Below are 20,516 nucleotides of genomic sequence, written 5' to 3'. Positions count from 1 at the left end.
CACTTGGTAGTTACTAAAAATCACTGCATTATACATTTATTTGAGGGTGATTTTGAGTGATCCAAAATAAACCACAAAAAACCTTTTTTAAAAAGCCATAAACACAGAAGGACTGGGAAACCATAAGAGTCACATATGAAAAAACGTGGGATGTTATAATGCAGATAGATGAATACTAAAAGAATAGCAGATCCTAGAAAACTGAAGTCTAAGGCAGCAGAGGGTAGAATCTGAGAACCGACTCAGTTTCTACTTGCAGAACCTCCAAAGCTCAGCAATTGGCAGCACCAGATACTTCTGGAGGTGAAGGGGCAGTTAAAATAAGGAGGATTGGTTAAATGTCCATAGGCAATTCTCCTTGGTCTGGGCAGAAGTTCGTTTAGCATGTGGAAAAGGTATAACAGAGGTTCTCTGGCCACGGAGACGTCAGGTGGGTCTCAAGGAAGTTGCCGCAACAGACATAGAGGATCATACGAATGAATGGAAAACCAATGATAGATTTCCCAGACTCCCTCCACTCAGCTCCCAGAACACTCACAGCATGGCTTTGCCTTCCACATGGGAGCCTTCTCTGGGAAAATATAAGCCACCCAAAGAAGAAAAACCAATAGATAACTGAACTCAGTTGTTCCCCAACCAATTACCTAGAAAATCACCCTGCAGTGGGGGATCAACAAGCCCTACTCAGGCACTTAGGGCTACCAATCAACTTTTCATCTTTCACTAAAAAACAAGAATACTGTGGCAGCCACCCTCTAAAATGACCCTAATTAATAATCGCTGATCCCTAAAAAGAACACCCTTGTGTAGTCCCTGCTACCCTGAATAGGGCTAAGCTGGTGTAAGCTAGGATAGTGCCTATCTGAAGAATAGAACTGCAGACACAGAGGTGAGAAAAGAATTTTTAAAATTCTTAAAATTGAGAGACCTGCATTCCAGATTGAAAGGGCTCACCACTGTGAAATTTTAGAACACCAGGAATGAGAAGATGCTATAAACTTCCAGAGAAGAAAAATAAAAAACAAAGCAATGATAAAAGGCCTTAGGAAAAGATCAAAAATTGGAATTACTTTGGACTTCCCAATAGCTATTCTAGAAAATCAAGAAAATGAAGCAATGCCTTCAAAATCTAAAGCAACCTAACTTTTAACTTAGAATTTGATATCCTGGCAAATTAAAAAATATAAAATGAAAATTCTAGGGGCCGGGCATGGTGACTCATGCCTGTAATCCCAGCACTTTGGGAGGCTGACGTGGGTGGATTGCTTGAGCCCAGGAGTTCGAGACCAGCCTGGGCAACATGGCAAAACCCTGTTTCTACAAAAAATACAAAAATTAGGTGGCTGCAGTGGTGCACACCGGTAGCCCAGCTACTCGGGAGGCTGAGACAGGAGAATCGCTTGAACCCGGGAGGCAGAGGTTGCAGTGAGCCGGATCACGCCATTGCACTCCAGCCTAGGCAACAACAGTGAAACTCCGTCTCAAAAAAAAGAAAAAAAAAAATTAGCCAGGCATGGTGGCGCATGCCTGTAATCCCAGCTACGTGGGAGGCTGAGAAATGGGATGATCACTTGAGCCCAGGAGGTCGAGGCTGCAGTAAACCAAGATGGTACCACTGCACTCCAGGCTAGGCAACAGAGCAAGACCCTGTCTCAAGAAAAAATAAAAAAATAAAAAATTCTACCTCCTATAAACCCATCTGGAAGGAAATTGCCCTAGGATTCATTACACCATAAGAACAGAATATAGTAACAAAGAACACTCCAGATATAGGAAAATGGGTGATCCAACACAGGAGAGAGGCTAAAGGAACCTGCAGAATGATGGTGTCTTAGTCAACTTGGGCTAACATAACAATGCTGTGTGCCGGGTGGCCTAAACAACAGAAATTGATTTTCTCAGCTCTGGAGGGTTGGAATCTGAGCTCAGGGTCCCAGCAAGGTAGGTCTGTGGTGAGAGCTTTCTTCCTAACTTGAGATGGCAGCCCTCTTACTTTGTCTTCACATGGCACAAGCGGGTGGGGATAGGACAGGAGAGAGCAAGAGTGAGAGCGAGAATGCGTGTACGAGCCTGGGCCTGCACAAGAGAGAGTGATCTCTAGTACTTCTTCTTTGAAAGGGCACCAATCATATCATGAGGGCCCTAACCTCATGATCTCATTTAACTTTAATTAACTCACAAGGCCCCATCTCCAAATGTCATCACATTAGAGATGAGGGCTTCATCATTCGAATTATGGGGAGACCCAAACATTCAGTCCATCATATCTTGGTAAAGGGAGATGCCTGGATGATAAGCATGGGAGTAGCCACCTTCAGTAAGATGAAATGGACAGAACATCTCAAGTATATGCATTGAAGGTCTTAAGTTTGAAGCTTGGAAAAATGTTGAGGTTGAATTACAGATCAGTACATGGAAAGCAAAAACAATAATAATAACAACAAAAGCTCAAAAACAATAAAAACAGGACACATTTTGAGCGGACACATTTTGCAAGATACAGCTCACCTCTGGTCATAATCATAGTAAATACCAAAGAATTATTTAACTAAGTTTATGATATAATAATTACTGGGAAAATGAGATACAGAAGGGTACACATGTATGGTGAGAGCAGGAGAGAGAACTACATACTCATCTTCCACTGTACAGAGGCAACAGAAAATAACCAAACTTGAAAAATCATGGAGCAACAATGCAACTATGACATTAAGATGTGGAGATAAACATCAAAACAACCAACTAAAAAAGCTCGACTCTTTGGAAGAGTGATTTTTTTTTTCTTTGAGATGGAGTCTTACTCTGTCACCAGGCTGGAGTGCAATGGCATGATCTCAGCTCACTGTAACCTCCGACTCCCTGGTTCAAGCGATTCTCCTGCCTCAGCCTCCCGAGTACCTGGGAATACAGGCACGCGCCACCATGCCCAGCTAATTTTTGTATTTTTAGTAGAGACGGGGTTTCACCACGTTGGCCAGGATGGTCTCGATCTCCTGACCTCATGATCCACCGCCTCGGCCTCCCAATGGAAGAGTAATTTCATATGCTCTCGAATGTGTTAACTGCTACGGAGGGGCAGGGCACAGAGAGTTCTACCTGTGTAGATCCATCCTCCCATGGTAGCTTCTCTCGGTTATATGGACAAAGCACCACTGATAGAGAGTGCCCAACAGAGGCAAGACCCAAAAAGACCCGTCCTCTAATGCATCCCTCACTCCCATGGCATTTCCACCACAGAAAGTCCTTTCTATTCCAGGAGTAACACCGAAGAGTGTACTCTCAAGGCAGTGACAGTCCTGAGCAAAGAATGCTGGACTTGGAATCAGGAACCCTAGAGTCAAAGTTTTGCTCTACGTCTTCCCAGGGACCACTTACTGACATACACACATCTGTTTCCTCATCTAGAAGACAGAGAACTTCTGCCTTGGCTCTAAGAGGGCTGTGGTGAGAACAAGTTAAATAAAAGAAGTAAACGCGCTTTGTAAGTTGCGGCATGTAAGTTGCATGGATTAGGGAAACTCTCCCACACTCACACTGCATAACTTTTGACTTCTTTCCCCAGTGGCATCCAAAGTCCTTTAGTTGATGCATGAACCAGAAATTCCCTGGCGTGTTCATTGCCTGGTACATCTGGTATGCAATCTTCTGGCTTAGCCTCATCTTCCTAAACGAAGGGAACAAGGTGTAAACAGCATGGCAAGAGAGCACTGGGATTCTCTCCTGCTTCCCTTGGAGTCACCCTCGCCTGGCTTTTTCCTGAGTTGTGGGTGCCAATGTCATCTTAATTACCCCTCAAAACTAGAAAGAAAGACAGTTACACTTGATTGAAAAAACAGGAAACAAATGTACCAGAAGAACTATACCAAAAACAATGTAGCTGTTCTTAGAGAAAAGTTACTGGTGAAGCAGAAAAATCTGTCCTTATATAGCAATGACTGGTGAGCTCCAAATTTTGATGTAAATTAGATTCTAAGGTTTTTTAAAAAAAGGTTTCACTACCTCAAAATGTAGAATGAAGCAAGATGTATGAATTAAAGTAAATCAGGCTTCCTGGAATAATAGAAATGGCATATTATGCTACAATAACTTATTATACCCTGAAGGCCCCTATCATGTTTTACAGTCGCATGCATGCTGTAATTTTTTCAAGTTTCCATGAATATTAAATTTCAATAGAAGGATGGTTTTTAAGAATCTTTTTTTTTTTTTTTTTTTTTTGACACAGTCTTGCTCTGTCATCCAGGCTGGAGTGCAGTGGTGCAATGTCGGCCCATTGCAACCTCTACCTCCCAGGTTCAAGAGATTCTTGTGCCTTGGCCTCCTGAGTAGCTGGGATTACAGATGTGCACAACCATGTCCAGCTAATTTTTTTGTATGTGTGTATTTTTAATAGAGACAGTTTTTTGCCATGTTGCCCAGGCTGATTTCGAACTCCTGACCTCAGGTGGTCCACCTGCCTCAGCCTCCCAAAGTGCTGGGATTATAGGCATGTGCCACTGTGCTTGGCGAAGAATCTTTCTTCATTGAGAGTTACGAAACAGCAATTTTTCTTGGCTGTGGCCTGCCACTCTAAGTCTCCCTCGTGCGCACACACCCTGGCGCCATAGCCAGGGAGCTGCAGGAAGGATGCCTGCACCGGGGAGCTGGACTGGATGAGCTGTCGGGTCTCCTCGGAGTTGACTGCTCTCTGAGCTGCTGATACTCAAGAAACCAACACAGGATGGACTGAGGGACTGAGCCAAGTAAGGCTGACAAGAAAAGGAGGCAGCTGAGCCTAAAGGTGTCGTTACCCAGTCAGAGACAAGGGGGCCACGGCCAAGGAACCCATGTGGGCCTGCACTGGTTCCTCAGGGAAGGGAAACACAGCTGATGAAATTTCCACAAAGGCAGAGGCTTGTGACAACACTAAAAATTATGACCCCTCAGTCATCTGCAGGAAAGAAACAGGCTTTTCATAAAAGGGTATTTAAATGTCATGCAACCATTTTTCATAACGAGTTACTGAGTGTGTAAGTATGTCTAGTGGAATAACCAAGAGTACAAACTTCACACTAACCTTGATAAGCCCAGGAGGACGATTTTCGTAACTGGAAAACAAAAAACAAAACCATCAACCATTTTAATGGGAACGTAACATACTTTTATAAACAAAAGGCAGCAGCCAGGTCAGAATAAAAAGGAGATTCTTAGAGAAAATTCAAAACTACATTTTACTATATCTAAAACAGTTAATAAAATATGCTCAGCATTCCGGATCACATATAAATAAACTGATGAGATAACACATCCTGCAGAGATCCAGAAGTTATGTTCATTGAAATAACTGATGTCTCTCAGCAAAATGATCTTGTCTGGAGGAGAAAGGAAAGCAAGAGGTTGCAGGGAGAGTATGAGGTGAGAAGACCGTGGGTCCTCTGGTTCCAAAACACCACTGTGTTTTTCTCAGGTTACTGACCTAGCATAACATCCATGTACTCAACAATGAACAGGCTCCTGGGGGAAAGGAGTGCAATCTGTTCCAACACAGTGTGGGTGGCACAGCGGAGGATGCACAGAGCTGCGTGGACAGGCCTGTCCCAGAGGCACCTTCACCCACGGGCCTGCAACGCCAGCTCCAATTCCGCCCGCCCACCCGTCTGCCCTCCAGGTTTACAGATGTTGACGCCAGGACACAGCAACCCAAAAATGACTGCCGAGCACCAGAATATGCCACCCTAAAATATGTTTCATTGGCATATTAATTATTTCAAGCTGATTACTTTGAGAAACTGCAGACAAGGAATAGCCCTGAAAAGCTGCCATTTTGTAAGAGAAATTTACATCGATTATATAAAGGAAATTTACATTAGTAATAAAGGAGTTTGTATAAGGAAAAGAGCTGCTCCCAGACAAATTTTATTACATGAAAGACTTTTATCTACATAAAAATGCAAACTTTATTCACCATATGTTTCCTCCCCCATCCTCCCATAATTTATTTCTACCCCTCCTCCAGAAGCCCCAATCCCCTGTTCCTTTCTGCAGCTGAGGATGCTATATAAGGTTCCTCTGGTGCTTCTTTGAGTCTCATATTTTTGTGGGACTCCCATGCATAGACATGTAATTAAGATTTTTTTTCCTCCTGTTAATCCGTCTTATGTTCATTTAATTAGTAGCCTAGCCAAAGAATTTAGAAGGGTGTAGGGAAGCCATTTTTCCTTCCCCCGCACAGACAGGTATTACCTGGGAAGAGCAGAACGCTTCTCCTCCCTGTGCTAGGTGGCACCTGCCACAAAAGACGGGCCAGGACTTCCTTATTTCCATCCAGGGACTGAACCCGAGGGAGACCCAGAATGCTGAGCACACAAAGTCTGTATCTGGAACAGGCGGCGAGATGTGAAGGAAATTCTGCAGGCGAGGTGTTCATGCACTCAAAGAGCAACTCGGGCTCTTAGAGGGATTTGCACCTCCCCCAAAAAAGTAACATAAATATTTGTAGCTCAGATCTGTGCCTTAACCCTCTAAACCTACAAGTAAGTACTCATTTCCATACTTCAGAATGGCTGCAAAGTATAGGAACGCTTAATGATTTAATGTTCTCTTCATCCTGACCCATTCCTTATGAACTGATTTTAGAGACCCTTTTGGAACAGAGTAAATACGGGGGAGGGAGGGATTAGGGAGAACAGACTAAGGAAAAAGTGAAATGCTTTCCCTTCCATTCGCCTCCAAGGTGTCAGAGAAAAGGACTTTGCCAGAGTACAGATGAGAAATGGCACAGGTCGCTACAGCAAGAAAGATTTCCCTTTGGCTTCATCTGTGGACACCGTCAAAGGACTCCTCTCACCCTCACTATCACTGATCCATGGAATAGGAGACCCTACTCCATGAAGATTACATAGTAAACAACTGGGTAGTAGTGGAATTAGCTTTTTAGGTATGATACAGTGCTTTTCCAAAGTAAATACTTAAAATATCTTCTAATGGAAAGCTGTGGTATATCATAAGCAAGAATAATGGTAAGATGATACAGACCACCTGCAGCCATCCTTTAGAGGTGTTAATACTATGCCTTGGCCGCTCATGCCTGTTATCCCAACACTTTGGGAAGCTGAGGCAAGAGGATCACTTGAGGCTAGGAGTTTGCCATCAGCCTGGGCAACATAGTAAGACCTCATCTCTACAAAACAAAAAATTAAAAAAGGCCGGGTGCGGTGGCTTATGCCTGTAATCCCAGCACTTTGGAAGGCCGAGACGGGAGGACCACGAGGTCAGGAGATCGAGACCATCCTGGCTAACACGGTGAAACCCCGTCTCTACCAAAAATACAAAAAAATTAGCTGGGCGCAGTGGCAGGCGCCTGTAGTCCCAGCTACTCGGGAGGCTGAGGCAGGAGAATGGCATGAACCCGGGAGGTGGAGCTTGCAGTGAGCCAAGATCGCACCACTGCATTCCAGCCTGGGCGACAGAGCAAGACTCTGTCTCAAAAAATAATAAATAAATACATAATTAAATAAAAATTAAAAAATATTATGCCTTATGCACAGAGGCCTAAGAGAGTTTGGAAGGGAGGTGGTAAAGTCTATGAAAATATCCAATAATCCAACAAATAACCATTTTTGCCACAGGAGCTGAACAAACAACATATGGCCAAACTAAGTTCCAAATTCCTGAAAAATATGTAACTATTTTGCCTAGATGGAAAAGGAATGTGATAGAACTGTACATTCTGAATTCTATTATTATTTGCAATGGCGTTTCCTAAATAATCCATTTTACAACGTTCCCACCAGTTTAAGGGGGGCTGATGCTTTTTTCCCCAGGGCTAAACAAGTCATTAGTTTATGTAGCATGTTAAGATATTTCCAAAGTTTAAAATAATATTCATGTAAATTTGTTTGGGTATATACCCAAAGGACTATAAATCATGCTACCATAAAGACACATGCACACATATGTTTATTGCGGCACTATTCACAATAGCAAAGACTTGGAACCAACCCAAATGTCCAACGATGATTAAGAAAATGTGGCACATATACACCATGGAATACTATGCAGCCATAAAAAATGATGAGTTCATGTCCTTTGTAGGGACATGGATGAAATTGGAAATCATCATTCTCCGTAAACTATCGCAAGAACAAAAAACCAAACACCGCATATTCTCACTCATAGGTGGGAACTGAACAATGAGAACACATGGACACAGGAAGGGGATCATCACACTCTGGGGACTGTTGTGGGGTGGGGGGAGCGGGGAGGGATAGCATTGGGAGATATACCTAATGCTAGATGACGAGTTAGTGGGTACAGTGCACCAGCATGGCACATGTATACATATGTAACTAACCTGCACATTGTGCACATGAACCCTAAAACCTAAAGTATAATAATAATAATAATAATAATACAATAATAATAATAATAATATTCAGCCAGGCATTGTGGCTCACACCTGTAATCCCAGCACTTTGGGAGGCTGAGGTGGGTGGATCACTTGAGGTCAGGAGTTCAAGATCTGCCTGGCCAACATGGGGAAACCCCATCTCTACTAAACATACAAAAATTAGCTGGGTATGGTGGCGCACACCTGTAGTCCTAGCTACTCGGGAGGCTGAGGCAGGAGAATCGCTTGAAGCCAAGAGATGGAGGTTGCAGTGAGCTGAGGTCACACCATTGCATTCCAGCCTGGGCCAACAGAGTGAGACCATCTCAAAAAAAAAAAAAAAAAAAAAAAAGTTAAGCAAATGAAAAAAACTCAGGCTCTTATTAACTACTTTAAAAATACAAAATAAATCATAGGCCATTATTTGATGCAAAAGTGAATGATATTGCATAGTAATACTTATGTTAACATTAACTACTAATTTAGCAAAAATTATTATAATATGGCTACATAGGAAGGATGGCAACAAGGGTAGTAAAACAACTAAAATCTTACTTACTCTGCCCTCAGTTGAATAGCTGTAGGAGACCAGAATATGCTACCTCAAAGTACACCTTTTTGGCTAAGGATCATTTTGAGAAACAGCAGACACAGGGGAAGCTCTGAAAAGAGAGCAGAAGTCACCCTTTTGTAAGAGAAATGTTCATCTATAAAGGAAATCTCCATTTCAGGTGAGACCCTTTTTTTTTTTTGAGATGGGGTCTTTCTCTGTCACCCAGGCTAGAGTGCAGTGGCTTGATCTCTGCTCACTGCAACCTCTGCCTCCCGGTTCAAGTGATTCTCCTGCCTCAGCCTCCTGAGTAGCTGGGATTACAGACGTGTGCCACCACACCCAGATAATTTTTTTTGTTTTTAGTAGAGACAGGGTTTCAACATGTTGCTCAGGCTGGTCTCGAACTCCTGACCTTGTGATCTGCCCACCGCGGCCTCTCAAAGTGCTGGGATTACAGGCATGAGCCACCGCTGCTGGCCACAGGTGAGACCCTTTCTATATAAGAAAGAGAAAAATGTCTTTCAATCACAAGAGAATGCTAACAACGGGGAAAGCACAGACGCAAACCTGCATAACAAACCTTACCTTTATTTATCATACTTTTCTTGGTCACTATCCCATAGCTCAGTTCCCCCATATCTTTCTTTCTTTGATTTAGCTGAACATGATATTTAAGCCTGAATCCAAAACCACTTCTTCGAGATTTTTCATTCCACTGCGTATCTCCCATGTATATAGAACATATACATGGTAATAAACTTCTGCTTGTTTTTTTCTGTTTGTTTGTTTGAGAGAGAGTTTTGCCCTCATTTCCAGGCTGGAGTGCAATGCACCACAACCTCCACCTCCCGGGTTCAAGTGATTCTCCTGCCACAGCCTCTCAAGTAGCTGAAACTACAGGCGCACACCACCACGCCTGGTTAATTTTTGTATTTTTGGTAGAGACGGGGGTTTCACCATGTTGTCCAGGATGGTCTCGATCTCTTGACCTAGTGATCTGCCCGCCTCAGCCTCCCAAACTGCTGGGATTACAGGCATGAACCACTGCGCCCAGCCTTTTTTTTTTTTTTTTTTTTAAGATGGAGTTTCACTCTCATTGCCCAGGCTGGAGTGCAATGGCACAATCTTAGCTCACCGCAACCTCCGCCTCCCAGGTTCAGGCGATTCTCCCGCCTCAGCTTCCTGAGTAGCTGAGATTATAGGCATGTGCCACCAGGCCCGGCTAATTTTGTATTTTTAGTAGAGACAGGGTTTCTTCCATGTTGGTCAGGCTGCTCAAACTTCTGACCTCAGGTGATCCACCCGCTTCAGTCTCCCAAAGTGCTGGGAGTACAGGCGGGAGCCACTGTGTCTGGCAATGCTTGTTTTTTTATTATTAATCTTCTGTTACAGGGGCCCTGGACCTTAGAAGAGTGGAAGGAAAAAAAATTTTCCCCTTAAATAGATAATGTCCATTATGGAATCAAAAAAGGCAATATACGGCTGGGCACGGGGGCTCATGCCTGTAATCCTAGCACTTGGGAGGCCAGGCTGGGAGGAATCCTTAAGTCCAAAACCAGCCTGGGCAACACAGCTAGACCCTCCTTCTAAAAAACCAGGAAGGAAGGGAGGAAGGGAGGAAGGGAGGGAGGGAGGGAGGGAGGGAGGGAGGGAGGAAGGGAGGGAGACAGGGAGGGAAAGAAAGGCAAGAAACATGATTTTAAAATAAACAGTTACAGCCTTGCACAGTGGCTCACACCTGTAATCCCAGCACTTTGGGAGGCCGAGGCCGGTGGATCACGAGGTCAGGAGATCAAGACCATCCTGGCTAACACGGTGAAACCCCGTCTCTACTAAAAATACAAAAAATTAGCTGGGCATGGTGATGGGTGCCTGTAGTCCCAGCTACTCGGGAGGCTGAGGCAGGAGAATGTCCGCTTGCAGTGAGCTGAAATGGCGCCACTGCACTCCAGCCTGGGTGACAGAGCTAGACTCCGTCTCAAAAAATAATAATAAAATAATAATAATAACAAAATAAAATAAGCAGTTACGTCCCAGATGAAAAAAACTAAGTTTCCTCACAGAAGTCTCGATGGTGAGAGGGGTGCAGAGAATATATAGGGTAACTGGAGTCTCAAACCACTATTTTTTTAAATTAGCCTTTTCTTGTGAGTTCACTTGGGTCAAGAAAAAAAAAAGCCTTTGGTACTATTTGATTAAACAGCTTAAATTACATGAAGTATTACTCTGGAATGAATAACATTTGATTTAAAAGCAAACAAGTCTCCGAACTAGCCAAAGGAAACATATTGACGGTCCAGTCAGTTGTAAATCTCTGAAACTAGAAAATCCCAGTGCTCTGAGAATCTTAGCCCATTTTATGCTGATATAACAGAATACCTGAGACTGGGCAATTTACAAGGAATGGAGATTTATTTCTTACAGTTCTGGAGGCTAGAAAGTCCAAGGTCAAGGGGCTAGCATCTGGCAAGGGATTTCTTCGCTTCCTCATCCCATAGCAGAAGGCAGAAGAGCAAGAGAGAGCATGGGTGGTGAAGCACAGCAAACTCATGTTTTTATCAGAAACCCACTCCAGCAATAACTAATCCACTCCTGAGATAACAGCGCCTATCCACTTATAAGGGCAGAGCCGGCTGGGTGCGGGGGCTTACACCTGTAATCCCACAACTTTGGGAGGCCGAGGCGGGTGGCTCATGAGGTCAAGAGATGGAGACCATCCTGGCCAACATGGTGAAACCCTGTCTCTACTAAAAATACAAAAATCAGCTGAGCGTGGTGGTGTGCGCCTGTAGTCCCAGCCACTTGGGAGGCTGAGGCAGGAAAATTGCTTGAACCTGGGAGGCGGAAGTTGCAGTGAGCCAAGATCACACCACTGCACTCCAGTCTGGCGACAGAGTGAGACTCCATCTCAAAAAACAAACAAAAAGGGCAGAGCCCGCCTGACATAATCATATCTTAAAAGTCCTATCTCTCAACACTGTTACATTGGGTATCGTTTCAATAAATGAACTTTTTGAGACAAGAGTTTCACTCTGTTGCCCAGTCTGAAGTGCAGGCCTGATCACAGTTCATTGCAGCCTCAACCTCTCAGGCTCAAGTGATCCTTCTACCTCAGCCTACAGAGTAGCTGGGACTATAGGTGCACACCACCATACCCAGCTAATCTTATTTTTATTGTAGAGATGGGTCCTCAATATGTTGGCCAGGCTGGTCTCAAACTCCTGGGCTCAAGCAATCCGCCCACCCAGGCCTCTCAAAGTGCTGGGATTACAGGCATGAGCCACTATGCCCAGCTCTCCAACACATCAACTTCGAGGACACATTAAAACCATGGCAGAAGTAAACGTCTGGTTTTGCTAGTTTATAGGTCTATATTACTTAGCTGGTGAGGTTCCACTTTATCATTTGCAAAAGTAGGTTATAATCTCTCTGCTGTCTAGGAGCTACAAAATAAACACATAGTATTAACCACTGTGTGGCATCCTACAGCTAAATATACTGAGCGTCGGGCAGGGCCAGGCCCTGCCTGCAGTTATGCTAGAGAAAGATCTTTAAACATGTCTTCCATGGGAGAACAAGAGCACCACCCGGTGACTTGAAAAGGCCAAAATGCCCAGTAATGTGGATGCCCACAATGCAGGGTCTCCATCCTGAAACCACTGCCCTGTTAAGGTGAAAAGTCATTCAGCTCTTGGGCCACCAAAAAGTAGGCCAGACTCCACCAAAAAAATGCATTTTGTATGCAATCTCCCAGAAGTCTGATTATAAAGGATTTTAACTCCTTGAGGACTTTTCCTTACATGACCCATATAGCATAGGTAACAAAAAGTGCCTGTGACAGAAACAAAGTGTTGACTGAGTGAACATCACACTATGTCAACCCAAAGAAAAAACAGAAGGCAAAATTAATGTCAGTAGAGTTCATCTGAGCCAAATTTGAGGACTGCAAGCTGGGAGTATCTATTTAAGTTGCCTGAATATACACTCCTGGGTTGCAGCCCTCAAACTTGGCCCAAAATAAACTCTATACTTACATTAATTTAGCTTCAGTTTTTTCGTTTGGGTCAACATATGTGGCGTAGTTGGCAGAATAGGTCCCTCCCTCTACCACTGCCCAGTGTTTCTCTCTGAAAGCGGCACTTGGTACCAACATGAACTCCCATCTCTGACTTTCCTAAGGTCAGGGGATCAGGATTTTTATCTGCCAACACATGGGTCTTAAGTCGCCAATTTACTTTGGTTTGGGGCCAAGGTCTTGTTGCATTGTGACCTTTCGTTATGGAAATTGTGCTTGTTTCACCCTGGACCAACCTCTCTTGGAGTCCCTTTTCCTAATTTATGAGAGTGAATACTTCCCTCTGAAGATTAAAGGCACTTGTTCCCTCTGGCCCATTAGGGAACTCTAAATAATTAGAGACTTGGCGAGGTGCCAGGACTTTGTCCGTAACATTCAGTGGCCTTACAGGGTTTCCTCTGTGAGAACATCTGTACCCTCTCACTCTGCCAGTGAGTGTGCATAAAGGCTGGTCATCTTGCATTTGTGATTCCTCTGTGACCCTCAGGGGATTCATAGTTTCTGAGACACATAAGAGAGGAGACCTGACTCGCTGGTGACACACTGAAGTGATATACTCACAAGCGGCACATTTAGGCCCAAAACACTGCTCAGAGTCATGAATGATTCAGGTCTCTAAATTATGGGTAACAAATCATCTGGGTCTGAGGACTCCCCAAGGAGGCACCCTCCCTCGGAGACACCAGCTGGTTTTATGTGCAATACCTGCCGAGTTTCATCTTATAAGTATTCGCACACATTGGCCCACATGACTCGAGAGGACCCCAAATTATGATGGCCAATATGGGGGTCCTTTGAAATGCCTAAAGTAATTCAATTTTCTGCACAATTGGGAAAAGCTGGGTTTAGAACCAGACAAATTAAATGGGAAATCTCCTTTCTGTTTGTCCTGGCTGAAATCTGCTCATAAGAGATATAAAAAAAATTTTTTAAAGAGCTGTGTGGTCGGCCAGGCGCAGTGGCTCACGCCTGTAATCCCAGCACTTTGGGAGGCCGAGTTGGGTGGATCACGAGGTCAGGAGTTCGAGACCAGCCTGATCAACATGGTGAAACCCCATCTCTACCAAAGATACAAAAATTAGTCAGCTGTGGTGGCGCATGCCTGTAATCCCAGCTACTCTGGAGGCTGAGGCAGGAGAATCACTGGAAGCCGGGAGGCGGAGGTTGCAGTGAGCCGAAATCGTGCCACTGCACTCCAGCCTGGGTGACAGAGTGAGACTCCATCTCAAAAAAAAAAAAAAGCTCTGTGGTCAGAGTCAGCTGCTTAATTAAAGGCTGATATTTAGGCTATAATTTTTTTTTTTTTTGAGAACTAAAAAAGGCCTTTCTGCTTTTTCTCTTTTCGACCTTATTCCTGATAATATTTTTCAGTCAACTGAAACTCCTTTTAAAAAAATGTTGGAGGCCACTGTTTGCTTCCTACCTTGTTGGCATGATTTTGGTTGAGAAAAATGTAAAACTTCATTGGCCTTTTAGGAAGCTGAAAATCTCCCAAACTGGCCCCTCTAATACTTAACTCTTTCATTTCCTTCCACTTCTGCTCCTTCTCCCTTTTGCCATCTTTGGTAACACGTAGGAGACTTCTGGCACTCCTGAGACCCCTTGAGGACACGGAAAAAGGGGCCATGCCCACCCTTTTTTGGGGTCTTCAGTCTTTCTCATGGAATCTAAGAGTCATGAGTAGGCTTCTCTCAGGTCTATGGCTCTGCTCTATTTTGCACGGAGTTTCTGGATCTCTTTGGCTTTTGGAGTATGAGGTATTACTTTGTATTGTGGGGGAGAACTTGACATTTGCATGTGTGATGGCTGGCAAGTCACTGGCAAAAGCTGCAGTTTTGGAAGTGGCTGATAGCTGTTGCAGTGAATGGTCACTACTGAAGGAGGCAACTTGTTCCTTTGCCTGTTTAGATTAAAAAGGTATGCTTTGAACACTTGAAGACTCCTGTGGGAGAGGGGCTGATTGCAGAGTGGATTGATGGAGTCAGGTCACCCACCAGCCTCTGTGAAATGTCCTTGTCTTGAGGAAAACTGTGGAAAGAATTCACACTGGTTCGGTGGTATTTCCCTCTTCTTGGGGACCTGGGATTCAATGTAAAAGTAGAATCCTTGAATTTTAAAGATCTGAATGTTCTGCCTTTCAGCTGTGCCTGCTTTTCACATATTTAAATATTAGGCCCTGAAAACTGCAACTTCTTTAACCGTCCTATTCATTAAGAGGCTCCATCCTGAAGTCAGAAATCTCATTAAGAAACAATCTATCTGGCTCTCGCCTGTAATCCTAGCACTTTGGGAGGCCAAGACAGGCAGATCACTTGAGAATGGGAGTTCGAGACCAGCCTGGCCAACATGGCGAAACCCTCTCTCTACTAAAAATACAAAAATTAGCTCGGTGTGGTAGCAGGTGCCTGTAATCTCAGCTACTCAAGAGGCTGAGGCACGAGAATCTCTTTTTTTTTTTTTTTTTTTTTTGAGACGGAGTCTCGCTCTGCCACCCAGGCTGGAGTGCAGTGGCGCCATCTCGGCTCACTGCAAGCTCCGCCTCCCGGGTTCATGCCATTCTCCTGCCTCAGCCTCCCAAGCAGCTGGGACTACAGGTGTCCGCCACCACGCCCGGCTAATTTTTTGTATTTTTAGTAGAGACGGGATTTCACCACGTTAGCCAGGATGGTCTCAATCTCCTGACCTCGTGATCCACCGGCCTCGGCCTCCCAAAGTGCTGGGATTACAGGCGTGAGCCACCGCGCCCGGCAGAGAATCTCTTGAACCCGGGAGGCAGAAGTTGCAGTGAGCTGAGATAGCGCCACTGCACTCCAGCCTGGGCAAAAGAGGGAGACTCTGCCTCAAAAAAAAAAAAAAAGAAGAAGAAGAAGAAGGAACAATCTATTAAACTAAATCAGTTGCCAAAATGCAACTTCCTGACATTTAGCTGGCTACTTTGAAACTCTGTTTAAAAAAAAAAAAAGTCTTGCTCTGTTGCCCAGGCTGGAGTGCAGTGGCAGGATCTCAACTCAACACAACCTCCGCCTCCAGGTTCAAGAGATTCTCGTGCCTCAGCCTACTCAGTAGCTGGGATTACAGGCGTGCGCCACCAAGCCTGTCTAATTTTTATATTTTTAGTAGAGACAGGGTTTTGTCATGTTGGCCGGGCTGGTCTTCAGCTCCCGACCTCAAGTGATCTGCCCACCTCAGCCTCCCAAAGTGCTGGGATTAAAGGCGTGAGCCACCGGCGCCCAGCCTGAAACTCTTTATAAAAGAAATCTACCACCGGGCACAGTGGCTCAAGCCTGTAATCCCAGCACTTTGGGAGGCCAAGGCGGGTGGATCACCTGAGGTCACGAGTTCGAGGTCAGCCTGGCCAACATGGTGAAATCCCATCTCTACTAAAAATACAAAAAAATTAGCTGGGTGTGGTGGCACACACCTGTAACCCCAGCTACTTGGGAGGCTGAGGCAGGAGAATCATTTGCACCTGGGAGGCGGAGGTTGCAGTGAGTCGAGATTGTGTCAATACACTCCAGCCTGGGTGACTGAGGGACACTCCGTCACAAAAAAAATAAATAAATAAATAAGAAAAAGAAAGAAAAAGAAAAAGAAATCTACATCTATTAAAAGAAAAGAACCTCCATTTGTAAGGGCATCTCCCTCGGTGGACCTAAACCACTAGAAAATTTCAGGATGGGGAAGACATTGGCTTAAAGTTTACCTAACAAACGGTACGGTACCTCTGTTTAAAATACTTTTCCTGGTAATTTTAACCAGTTTTTAACCTATGCCTTTCTTTGTCTCAGCAAATAATTCTGTTTAGGTACAAGTTCTGTGTCTTTTAGATGTAAATTTTTTACTTTGTTTCATCTAATAGGCTTTTGAAAGTGCAAACTTAGGGTTGCCTAGCTACTAATTACTTAGGGTAGTGGAAAAGATAATCAAGAGACTGATCCTCTAAAGCGGACGATCACTAAGTGGAGGATCACTAAGTAGACGATCTAAGTGGATGATCACTTTAGACGATCATCTAAAGTGGACATAGACTATTAGAAAACTGGCTAATGAAGAATCTTATAAAAGATAAAAGATCTGCTTCTGTTTGTATGCCTATGTTTATATGTGTTACAGGCATGTGATATTTCATTACCAAAATATATGAAAAAGCTCAAATTAATTGGCACCAAAATATGCCACCCTGACATATTGATGACTCTGAGCTAAAAGAAACTGAGAACCAGCCAACACAGGAAAACTTCACCTCGCCGGCAACTGCTCCCCTTTTGTAAAGAGAAATTTACATCTTTAAAGGAAATTTCCATGAGTAAACGTATCTGTATCAGAAAGAGAGCTGCCTGGAGACAGCTTTTATCACCTGGGAGCCTAACAAAGCAACCTTTATTCATCGTGCATTTTGACCCTTCCATAATTTGTCTCCACCACGCCCCAAAAGGCCCACGCTCCTATTCCCTGGCCCTTCTTTCAGTCTCCCACTTCTGCGGCCCTCCAGTGCATGGGTATGTAAAAATAGTTTTTCTCTTGTTAATCTGTCTTATGACAATTTAATCTGTGGCCCAGCTAAAGAACCTAGAAGGGTAGAAGGAAGCCATATTTCCCTACCCCACCTTTGAGTCTTCTTTACACCACACTCTCCCGGGTCATCTGGACCCTCCTTGAACTGGAGCCACGGGAGCGCAAGGCCTCCCAAGTCAGAGCCCGAATTCCACGTGGTGCCAAGCGGCAGCCTGAATGCCCACCCTGGACCCTGGTGTAAAAAAAAAAAAAAAAAAAAAAAATTCCCTCCAACCTGGAAAGAACAAGTCCGCCTTTGTTCTACCTGGCAGCGCCGTGGCCAGTCCCCGCTGCCCATTCTCTCTTCTTCCCGGCCTCGCCACACCAACACTGCAGGACCCGTGTCCTCGTCCCTTCTCCATAGCAGAGGATGAAAAGAACGGGGTTTCTCCATGTCGCAGTGGCCCAGGGAACTCAGGGGTGGAGCGCGGGGGCAGCGTGCTCGGTTGAACTTGCCTCTTCGGTTCACAAATGTCAAGCGAGCGCCAACAACTCTTGGCTCGCCCAAAAGAGGCGACGCCCACACCAAAGCCGGGGCGAGGAGGGCAAGCCGCTGCCGCCTCCCCGGGCCGAGGCCCTCCTCCACCCGCGCCGCGGCCTCCAGGGCCCCTCCGTGGCCGGGCGGGCCTCGCTCCCCACCCAGTGAGGACTAGAAGTCCCGTCGCAGGCACTAGGTTCCTCACAGGCCCGCACCCCTGTCTGCTCCTGGGGGCTTGGAGGACCCGGCCCAGCGCCCACCACGGCGCCCGGCGCCCCGGTTCCCAGAAGACGGGCGGCGCGCGGACTGCGGCTCAGACGGCCGCTCGAGACTCACAAGGACTCCAGGTGCTTGAGCTGCTGCAGCTGCTGGGCGTCGTGCCGCCGCCGCTTCTGCTCCCAGGCCCGCTGCAGCTCCTGATCCGGCGGCTCTTGCGGCCACCACGCGCCCTCAGGCCCCGCATCCTCGCGCCCCGGCCAGGACGACATCGCGGCACCTGCGGAGCGGCTCTGGCTGCGGCCAAGAGGGCACTTCCTCCGCGCGGCGTCCCTTCCCGCCGTCGCCCCGCGACTCGCCCGGGAGGGGACCCGAAGTCCCGGTCTCGGCCGCCAGATCCCCGCCTCCCCGCGGCCGGCCCCAAGTCGGTGCGCAGAGCGCCATAGCCCAGCCGCCAGCCCCACGCTGCCGGTGGGCGGGGAGCGCCCCCTGGCGGCGGCTGGAACCGAGGCGGGGCGGGGCCCTGGTTGGGAGCCTGGGGGAGCTTCCAGGAGCTTCAGGGTTCCCACCGGGCCACACTCATCTCCCTGCCCCTTTGAGGTTCCCGACCAAGGCAAGGGGTCTTGTGCAAGTCATGTTTGTAGATCCCCAGTGACCAGACACACGGGAGCTGCTCATTACATAGTAGTAGGATTCAGCCATTTTTGGAAGAAAGCAATACTCTGCATATAAATTCTCCAATTTTCAGATCATATGATCCGTGCTTAAAACATAGTCAATGTATATTGTATTTAGCAAGGTATAGGTTCTGGAGATGAAAATAAAAGCTACCATACACAGCACTTGTTATGTACCAATCAGCTAAACCCTTAATAAGAATGTCTTTAATCTTAAACTTAAGTGTTATTACCACCCTCATAGTGATCTACACATTCAGTGCAATCCCTGGCAAAATCCCACTGACTTTTATTTTTGCAGAAATAGAAAAGCCAATCCTAAAATTGGTATGGAATCTAAACGGACACCTTCCCTGGGCCTCTTACTTGTTTTGCAGCAAGTAGGTGCAAGTAGGTTAATGTGGCATATTACTTTTATTGATTTGTGTGTGTTGAACCATCGTTGCATTCCAGGAATCAATTCCATTTGGTCATAGTGCATTACCCTGTTAATAAGGTATTCAACCTGTTTTCCTACCATTTTGTTGAGAATTTTTGCATTAATATTGATAAGTGATTTGGGGGTGTAGTTTTCTTATAATGTCTTTGGCTTTGTATCAGGGTAATGCTAGCATCAAAATTAGTTAGGAAGTTTTCCTTTCTCTTTAATTTTTTTGGAAAAGATTGAAAAGAATTGGTGTTAGTTCTTTCTTTTTTTTTTTTTTTTTTTATTTAAGACAGAGTCTCGCTCTGTTGCCCAGGCTGGAGTGCAGTGGCGCGATCTCGGCTCACTGCAAGCTCTGCCCCCTGGGTTCACACCATTCTCTTGCCTCAGCCTCCTGAGTAGCTGAGACCACAGGCGCCCACCACCGCGCGCAGCCAATTTTTTGTATTTTTAGTAGAGACGGGGTTCACTGTTGTCTCGATCTCCTGACCTTGTGATCCACCTGTCTTGTCCTCCCAAAGTGCTGGGATTACAGGCGTGAGCCACTGCGCTCAGCCGAATTGGTGTTAGTTCTTTAAATGTTTGGTAGAATTCACCAGTGAAGCAATTAGGTCCAGAGCTTTTCTTTGGTGGTAGATTTTATTTTTTATTTATTTTTAGAGACTTGCTAAAGTGGCTCACGCCTGTAATCCCAACACTTTGGGAGGCCGAGGCAGGCAGATCACCTGAGGTCAGGAGTTCGAGACCAGCCTGACCAACATGGAGAAACCCCGTCTCCACTAAAAATGCAAAAAATTAGCCAGGCGTAGTGGCACATGCCTGTAATTTCCAGCCACTCGGGAGGCTGAGGTAGGAGAATCACTTGAACTCGGGAGGCAGAGGTTGCGGTGAGCCAAGATTGCACCATTGCACTCCAGCCTGGGCAACAAGAGTGAAACTCCATCTAAAAAAAGAAAGGAAGAAAGAAAAAAGGCAATAACTACAGTTACAATCCATTGTTACAATACTAGGTTTTATGATCACCCGACTATTTATCTTTATTAAGATCCTTATTTCTTCATATAGCTTCTACTTACTGTCTAGTGTTCTTTTATTTCTTCTTTTTTAAAATTTATTTTTGTCTTGTTTTTCTGAGAAAATATCACTCTATCACCCAGGTTGGAGTGCAGTG

At 45.4% G+C, this 20,516-nt stretch overlaps 1 long non-coding RNA gene and 1 pseudogene across 1 annotated transcript; both read right to left on the bottom strand.

Annotated features, from left to right (window-relative positions):
* LOC129041525 (retinitis pigmentosa 9 protein-like) overlaps positions 1-18,703 on the bottom strand; it is a 30,372-nt pseudogene extending 11,669 nt beyond the window's left edge.
* Positions 7,804-17,942, bottom strand: LOC134739848 (uncharacterized). The gene is made up of 4 exons (XR_010126893.1): positions 17,816-17,942; positions 9,334-9,416; positions 8,928-9,030; positions 7,804-8,693 (listed from the first exon to the last, which is right to left on the bottom strand). It is a non-coding gene; the product is annotated as an uncharacterized LOC134739848 (long non-coding RNA).
* Positions 18,704-20,516: the final 1,813 nt, after the last annotated feature.

The sequence above is a fragment of the Pongo pygmaeus genome, chromosome 6, assembly GCF_028885625.2.
Source record: "Pongo pygmaeus isolate AG05252 chromosome 6, NHGRI_mPonPyg2-v2.0_pri, whole genome shotgun sequence".
Lineage (NCBI taxonomy): Eukaryota > Metazoa > Chordata > Mammalia > Primates > Hominidae > Pongo > Pongo pygmaeus.
The sequence above is the reverse complement of the archived record's forward strand: the minus strand, read 5'-3'. Positions and strand labels throughout refer to the sequence as shown.